Here is a 7,854-nt window from a genome sequence, read left to right as displayed (position 1 = left end):
TGCGTATAACTTTTTCTCAGTTTTCTCGTATTAGTCTGCGCGTTGCCGATTCCTAGCGCTGGTTTCCTTTTGTGCCCCGCCCCATCCACCTCTGCCCTAATTAATTGGCAAATTAGTCTAGAAAAATTAAACCAATGCCCTCCTTGGTTTGCGGGTCAAGAGTTATGGGCAGAGTAAATAGAATCGGAGGGAGTATATCTGCTTCCCTCTATTTTTATGCTTGTTCGAGGTGCCAGCCCCAAAAGAACAAATATTTTGCTTGATGGGGTTGGCAGCTCCATAATTAATAGAAGCATCAAATTAGTCATGCAACTTGGGAAGATCAAGAACACACAAACAAGTAATGAACAGAGGCTCGGAGCAGTGATGTAATAGCTAGCATTAGAAAATGTAGGGTAAAACGAACAAAAAGCAGCGGAACCACATGCTAGTTTGCTGATGTGTAATTAAGCATAGAGAACATTAAGCAGTCTGAGGAACCAACAGGTGGCATCAGAACAAAACTAAAGCATATTAACTATATGTGCACTGGTATGTAATTTAGCACATGTAACATGTTCACTGCCAGAAGTATGGCCCTACAGGTGCAAGCAGAATAACGTGTCTCATGAAAAACTGAATGATGCCCTGAAGAAATTCAAAGGTGCGGTGCTTATGCTAGGAAAGTGAACGTAGGCGCCGGGCATTGGATAATAGTACCTGATTCTCGGCGGTGTATGGGTATCGTTGTCATACTTGATAGCTAAGGATCGTCGATGGTGCTCGTGTTGCGGTTGAGTTTGGGTCGGCTGTCGCCGTCGCTGAAGCGGCTCCGGTGCTACAGTTCCGGCGCCTGTCGACATACAAGAAAGCTCATCCGTGGTAAGTGAACATTTGCACGATAAATAGAAAAACCAAAGGAGTACAAATCGAAATAACCTGATGAGGCTGCGGCGTCAGTAAAGCAGGGCCGGTGGAGTTTAATATGGCGTCCGTGGAGCGGGTCCGGTGCAGTGGACGAAGGCTTCGAAGGGCGCGTTGTACAGTGCTTTCGGTGAGGCGGATCTGTTGCGGCGGACGAGGGCTTGTATGAAGGGCCAACGAAGGGGCAGACGAGGGAGTCAGTGAAGGGCCTACGCTGTGGTGGACGAGGGCGCCGGTTAAGCAGATCCGCTGCGGTGGACCATGATGGCGGTCAAGGAGATCTGGAGCGGTGGACAAGCTAGTCGGTGAAGCGGCTCCGGTGAAGTGGTGAGTTGGCAGTTGGGGGTTCCAAGGTGTGGAAGGTAGATCCGGCGGGGTGTGAGGTCCACCGCTGCGGCGGAGGACTAGATTCGGCGGCTTGTCGTGGTTGGCGGGTCGGGGAGGGGAAGGGGAGGGGCTCTGGGGAAGAATGTTGGGGGCAAAGAGGGGAAAACAATGGAGTTACCAAAGCAGCCCTTTTCCGTTCATGTGGCAGGGGTAAAACAGGAATATCGCAGGGCTAAACTTTCGGGCGCGTGATATTTCGATGTGAGCGGGAAGTTTGAAAGCTTTTGGCGCCTAAAATTATAAGTATTCTGCTCTCGTACGGCCGACTATGATATCATGGCCGACAATTTGTTTGTTTTGCACGCAAAAAAATGTGCAAGTTCTGAAAATCAATGTCTCCAACTCGAAACTTAGATTGTCCATTCAATTCAAATATGGATCATTGAGCTACTACAAGAAAATACCATCATACGGTCCAATTCAAATGAAATTCCAAATGTGTTTATCCTAAATATGATGACAAAAGCAAAAATGTGTATGTGTATGAATAAAGTGGATGATTATAAAGTTTGAACATGCCCGTGTGTGTATATCTCTAGGTTTGATATATGAATTTGAAATCACGAAATCCCGGCTTAAAAATGTACCTCCGTTTAAATGAATTATAAAAGCTAATGATGGAGTCGAATTCCAAAATTCCAATCTTAGGTTTGTAATTCTGGTACATCAAGGTATATCACGCATGTTCAAAAGTATCGTTATCTCATAGTACAAACTGTGAAACAAATTGATCAACCATGAGTTCACAATATCTCAATTACGCTAAAGTCCCTCAAATATAGACACCTCACTCTTTATCTGAAGTCAACCCCCCACCCCACACACACACACACACACAGAGAAGTTGTTCTCTCCCCCAAACACCAACACACGAGCACATTAACACCCCTCTCTCTTGTAAAGTCCGGACCCCAACATAGGCCTCTATCACTTTGTCTCTCGGGCATGCACACATCTCTTCCCTCACTCTCTAGGTCTCCCGCTATCTCTCTTACCCAAGCACATGCACTATGTAGAGTGTATATTTCCCATACACACAAAACGTCGCCCCCAAACGTCTATCTCCCTAGTTATGTGGTTCTCGCGCACTCACCTCACACACCACCCCCACTGCAAACAAGCACACTTTGTCTCCTTGTGCACCACTCTCCTCTTTCTATCTCTCCCACATGCGGACCCGCCCCAGTTCCTTCCCTTTATACATATATGTCGTGACTCTTTGCATAGCTCCCTAATGTATAATCATTCTCGATTTCGCACATTGTTCTCTACACCATCTATTCTAGCTCTCCCATGAAGTCCCTATCACACACACGATGACTCGCTTCCCTTATGTCTCCGTTCATAGGCCAATTTCGGACAACATCAACATTGTCTCCCTATCTATACGCCATTTATGGACACAAACGACCCCTCTCGCCCCCTCTCTTCCTCTCTCTCCAGCGCTAGCTCTCTCTTTCTCTCGCTCTCACACCCCTCTCCCCCACACACACTCGATGTCTCTTCCAAATAGTCTGCTCCCCCCGCCCGCACCCGTGCTATCTCGCTACTACACATGTCACACCATTCCCCCTTCCCTTATACTAGGTTTACATCATCAGTGGTCTCTCTACTCCACATACACTCTCTCCCTCTCACACACAAACGCGTGCACAAACACACACAGACACGCACAAACACCCATTTACCTGGATCCTCATCTCTCCTCATGTCTGCATGTGTATCTCACACTCACTCTCTAAATATGTATATGTGTCTCCACGTTACACAACACAAAGCCCCATGTACATGTCTCTCCCTATCCTCCACACACATAGACACAAAGAATATGTTATCATTGCCTCAGTCTCTAACATATCACACACGCACTCTCTCTCTCTCTCTCTCTCGCAAACACGCTCAACAAGGGTTTCCCCGTGAATAACTTACCGTCTATTCATGAACAGTCATGGCAGTACGACGAACACGAGACGTGAAAAAGAATAAATCTACACGTGCTTAGACCACCTAGTATGACTACTAGGACTAGAGCAAGCCAAAAAGCGCGCCGCCGTCACCCCCTCCTTGTCGGCAACGGGAAAAATCTTCGTTTTACATAGTCGAGAAGTCATTGTGCTAAGGGCCCACATGCCGAGGCATTGAATAGAATGTAGATGCTAGTTTACGGAAGCAAGTATCGATAATACGTTTGTATCTCCATACTTATATTTCTTCTCTTATAAAAAACCGAGTTGGTGATGATGGTACGTGTGCCATCTTGCAATATAGACCGTCCGATCTATATCTGACGGATGGAAATTAAACTAAAAGATACACGCACCCCTCTCCACATTTGCAGACAAGGCCTTCCCTCATTCATCCTTATCTCCAACAAACCTCATTGTTGAGCAATTAAGAAAGGAAGCCTCTCGAACAAACTGTCCTGGTGGCCGCTGCCGGCGTCGTCAATCCCCATGCCTCCGCTCAGTTCGACCACCAACCACCACCACACCCCACTCCTCTTCACCTTATCTCATATTTCTCGAGATATCATTAGTTTTTACACATGGGATTACTCCCGCGAGGGTCAATCACAACAAGTGTTTTATAAAAAAATGCATCTTGATGTTCCGTGCAATGCACGGATCTTGCTAGTACTCCTACACAAGACTAAGTTGGTGATGCTGGTGTGTCTGCCATCCGTCGTTTCTGACCATTAGATCTACACCTAACGATTGTGAGGTAAGTTGTTTCCTTTTCTCACCAACATCCCACTTGTCTACCAATTTGCAGAAAAACCCATAATTAGTATCTTAAAACCAACCACATCCCTCCCTGACCTCACCAAAACAGCCCAAGGAATATATTCTAATTGAAACATAATATATCTCTAGTGACATATGTATATCAAAATTAGAGTGTTTTGTACCAAGTTTGTGAATAAGTATTATTCTAATTATGATTCGTTGCAACGGACATGAACATTGCTAGTATTTCCAACCATGCATTTCTTTTCCTAGTATTCCATAGTTTCGAGTTTTCCATCAAGATATTAGTCACTCATGGTTGATATTTACTTTCAATCATGTACACATATGCACTATGTAACTAGCCATGCTTATTGGCTTCCAAAGCTTAACTTTCACTCCTACTTACAATATGTAGAGTATTTAACAAAAAACTACCACTTTCAACCAGCCCTAGGAGGAATCTATTGTACAAAAAATAGCAAAAACATACCCAAATTTTCTTAATCCATGCCAAAAACTACCTAGTACTCCTACCGATTAGGTTCGTTTAAACCCATTTATGACAGGGTTGGCCAACATGTCCGTGCTGACGAGGCAGCTTAAACCAACACATTTTGTTTGACCGTTGACATGAGGGACCCACATCTGACCTTCTATCCTGTTATTCCCCCTCAAATCATTATTTTTCCTGAACATTACTTCAAACAGTACTGATGTGTGTTCGTCGGTGGCGCCGGTGATGAGTGAGTTGGCCGCCGCTCCGCCGGATGGGACGGACGCCGCGCTGGCCTCTCGCACGGGTTGGCAGGCTGGCCCGAGCGTGACTCACGAGCGAGCAAGCCGCCCGCGCTGGCCTTCGCTCGAGCCAGATGGCTGGCCTTAGCGCGGCGCGCGCGAGCAAGCCGCCGCGCTGCCTGCCAATCTAGCTAGCAAACCTTGCAGACAAGCAGCTGGACGGAGCTATCTTGGCTAGCTAGCGGCCGCGAGCGCCGGACGGAGCTGGCATCGGGCTGCCGCAACATGGGCTCCGCACCGCCGGCGGTTTTGACCTCGCCTTCTGCCGGCGGCGGTAGCTGCGTCCCATGGCCGAGGATGACTAGGTGGACGGGCCGGAGGTAGGAGGTCACTCGAGGATTTTTGTTGGTAAGAGCATGTACAATGGTTGATAAGGTAGTCTTATCTTAAGTCTGCCACGTATGCAAGTGGTAGTAGTTTCTTGGCATTTTAGTGGTTTCTTGCATTATTAGAGCAAGTACAATAGAGCTGAGTCAGCGGGCTATAAGAAATAAACTACTACTACATGTTGGCTATAAGATGGGCTGTAGATGACATGGCACTGGCTTATAGCCAGCAGCTGGCTATACTATTAACCATGCTCTTAGGGGTTTCTTGTAAGGAACAATGTACGTACTACTAGCGACAAAAGGCGATTCTAGGTTGCGTTGTACTCCAACGAGTACTACTAGTGGTCGCGGGAGTGTATACCTCGTTTTGTGGGTTCGATCCCGGCCGAACGACACGGCGGCCTTTTAAAAATAGTACTACTACACTTCGCTGCGAGCCAATATTTTACACGGGTAGTTTGAGTTTTGAAGTCAAACGGACGTGCGGCCCCACAATCTGGGTGCACTGGACAACCTAGCCACATGAACGGGTTTTCCTTCCCAGCATCCCGTGGCTCGCGTGCTCACCCTAGCCGCTCCTCGCTTGCAGCTCCCAGCTAGTAGCATATTTAAACTAGCGCCTCCCAATTAAGCCCGAGGAGCCGGAAAAGCCTGGCGGGGCATTGGGAACTGTGCAATATAGCTCCGTACGTAAAGTGCTCTACTACTATTCTATAGCTTGTTGCGTTGCATGCATGGACTTCACTCCATTATCTGCTCTAGTATAAAAGAAATTCCTCTTGCCTTGTTTTTTTAAACGGAGGCAAAAGCTTTGCTTCATCTCATTCATAAAGAAGGAACTACTAACAAAGTTCAATGAGATCCATTACACCTCCACAAATGGAAGCGAAAAGCCTAGTCTCGCTGTATCAAATAACTCAAATGTTCTGCCCTCGCAGTAACCGTCGCTGATAAACAGGCTGCTAGTGTGTGCGTGAGAGGAGCGGCTGAGGAGGCCAGCTATGTGAGAGGAGCGGCTGAATAGAGCTCCGAGAGTACCCACTAGGCCACTACGCAGGTGTACTTCCCCTGCATTGATAGTACAGCGATGGTTCTAGAGAACAGTAGTCCCCTCCACTTCCAACTGTAGCTCCTTGGCCCTGAGATTCGAGAGTTCAAAACTGGTGCACTATACTAGACTAGACTAGACTAGAAGTATAGTACATCGCACTACTAGTTGAGAAAAGTAGTACTAGTACTGCTACAGTACAAGTACGTACTCCTCCGTCACATAATGTAAGACGTTTTTTGACACTAGTTCGCGTGTACAAAAAATGGCAAAAGCATACCCAAAATTTCTTAATCCACGCCAAAAACTACTACCTAGTGTCAAAAATTTTCTTACTAGTGCTATTATTTCCAGTATAATGCAATCCCATAACGTTCCATAATGCCTTTCTTTCAAAAAAATCACTTCTGGAGAGAAGATTGCTATCTCCACGTGAGCTTTTCATAGGCCAGCGCCACCGCATGCAGTCATCTGAGAGAGAGGGAGACATCTACTACAGGAAACAGATAATTTGCCGTTTGTGGATTACAGACGGCAAAGACCTAATTCCAGACGGCAAAGTCAGACGGCAAAGATTAGCCAGCAAAGAATACTTTGCCATCAGCCTTTTGCCGAAATGACGGCAAAGCTTTTGCCGTCAGTCAATATAGTTTTGCCATCTGCCATAAAAATAACAGATGGCAAAAAACGTGTTCTTTGCCGCCAGTCAAAACGTGTGCTTTGCCGTCATCCAGACTATAGTACAGACGACAAAGATTATTTTTCATTTCTTTTAGTTTTTCATTTCTTTTAAAAAAAAGTGACATCTGAGAAGAGCATCTCGCCGGACACACGAACAACAAACCAAAAAAGGTTTAGCTCACGGAGATTTTGGATTTGACACGACCTTGCTGTGTTGCATTCATCGTTGGTGCTTACAGAGAAGAAGTTATAGAAGTGTCCTCAAAATTTACACAAGGACCCCTAGAAACTAAAAATGAAAAGCAATCAAGTCCTCCATCACAGCAACAGGTTCTTCACCGCCGACCGTCCTTCTCGCCAGGGACAATACCACAGGGACACCACTACCGCCGCCTCGCGCAGCTCACCGCGCCGCTCGCCCGACCCTACTCGCCGTGCCACCGGACAACCACGCTCTCCTGCGCCGCTTGGCCGACCCTGGTAATCTGCACCACCGCCCGGCCGTGCTCGAGCTCGCTGGCTCCTGGAGAGAGAGAGGGGGGCACCACCGCGCGCCAGTGCAGCGTCGGGCGGCCAATGCGCGCCATGCTCGAGGGACGAGGTCGCGCACGCCAGAGGGACGAGGCCACTGCGCGCCCAAGGGATGAGACCGCCGCGCGCCAGAGGGACGAGGCCGCCGCGCGCCTGCGCCACCCGCGGGTCTTCCATGCTTGTCGCCCGCGCGTCCACCATGCTCGCTGCCCGTGCGGCCGGGGGTAGGCGGGGCCGATGGGGGACGGGGCCGGGGCCGAAGTAGGCAGGGGCGACGGGGAACGGAGCCGAGGCCAGCGACCGGTGGGGGCGATGGGGTCGGGGACATCGAGCAAGGCCGTGGCGGGCGGGGCAGGGGCCGGGAGGAGAGGTGGCCGCGGGTGCTGGTGTCCTCCAGATCGAGAGAGAGAGACATACGATGAGTGGTGGGGGCGTGGGGGTGTCAGGTGGA

The sequence above is a fragment of the Triticum urartu genome, chromosome 1 (genome assembly GCF_003073215.2).
Source record: "Triticum urartu cultivar G1812 chromosome 1, Tu2.1, whole genome shotgun sequence".
Classification (NCBI taxonomy): domain Eukaryota; kingdom Viridiplantae; phylum Streptophyta; class Magnoliopsida; order Poales; family Poaceae; genus Triticum; species Triticum urartu.
Note: the sequence above shows the minus strand (reverse complement) of the source record.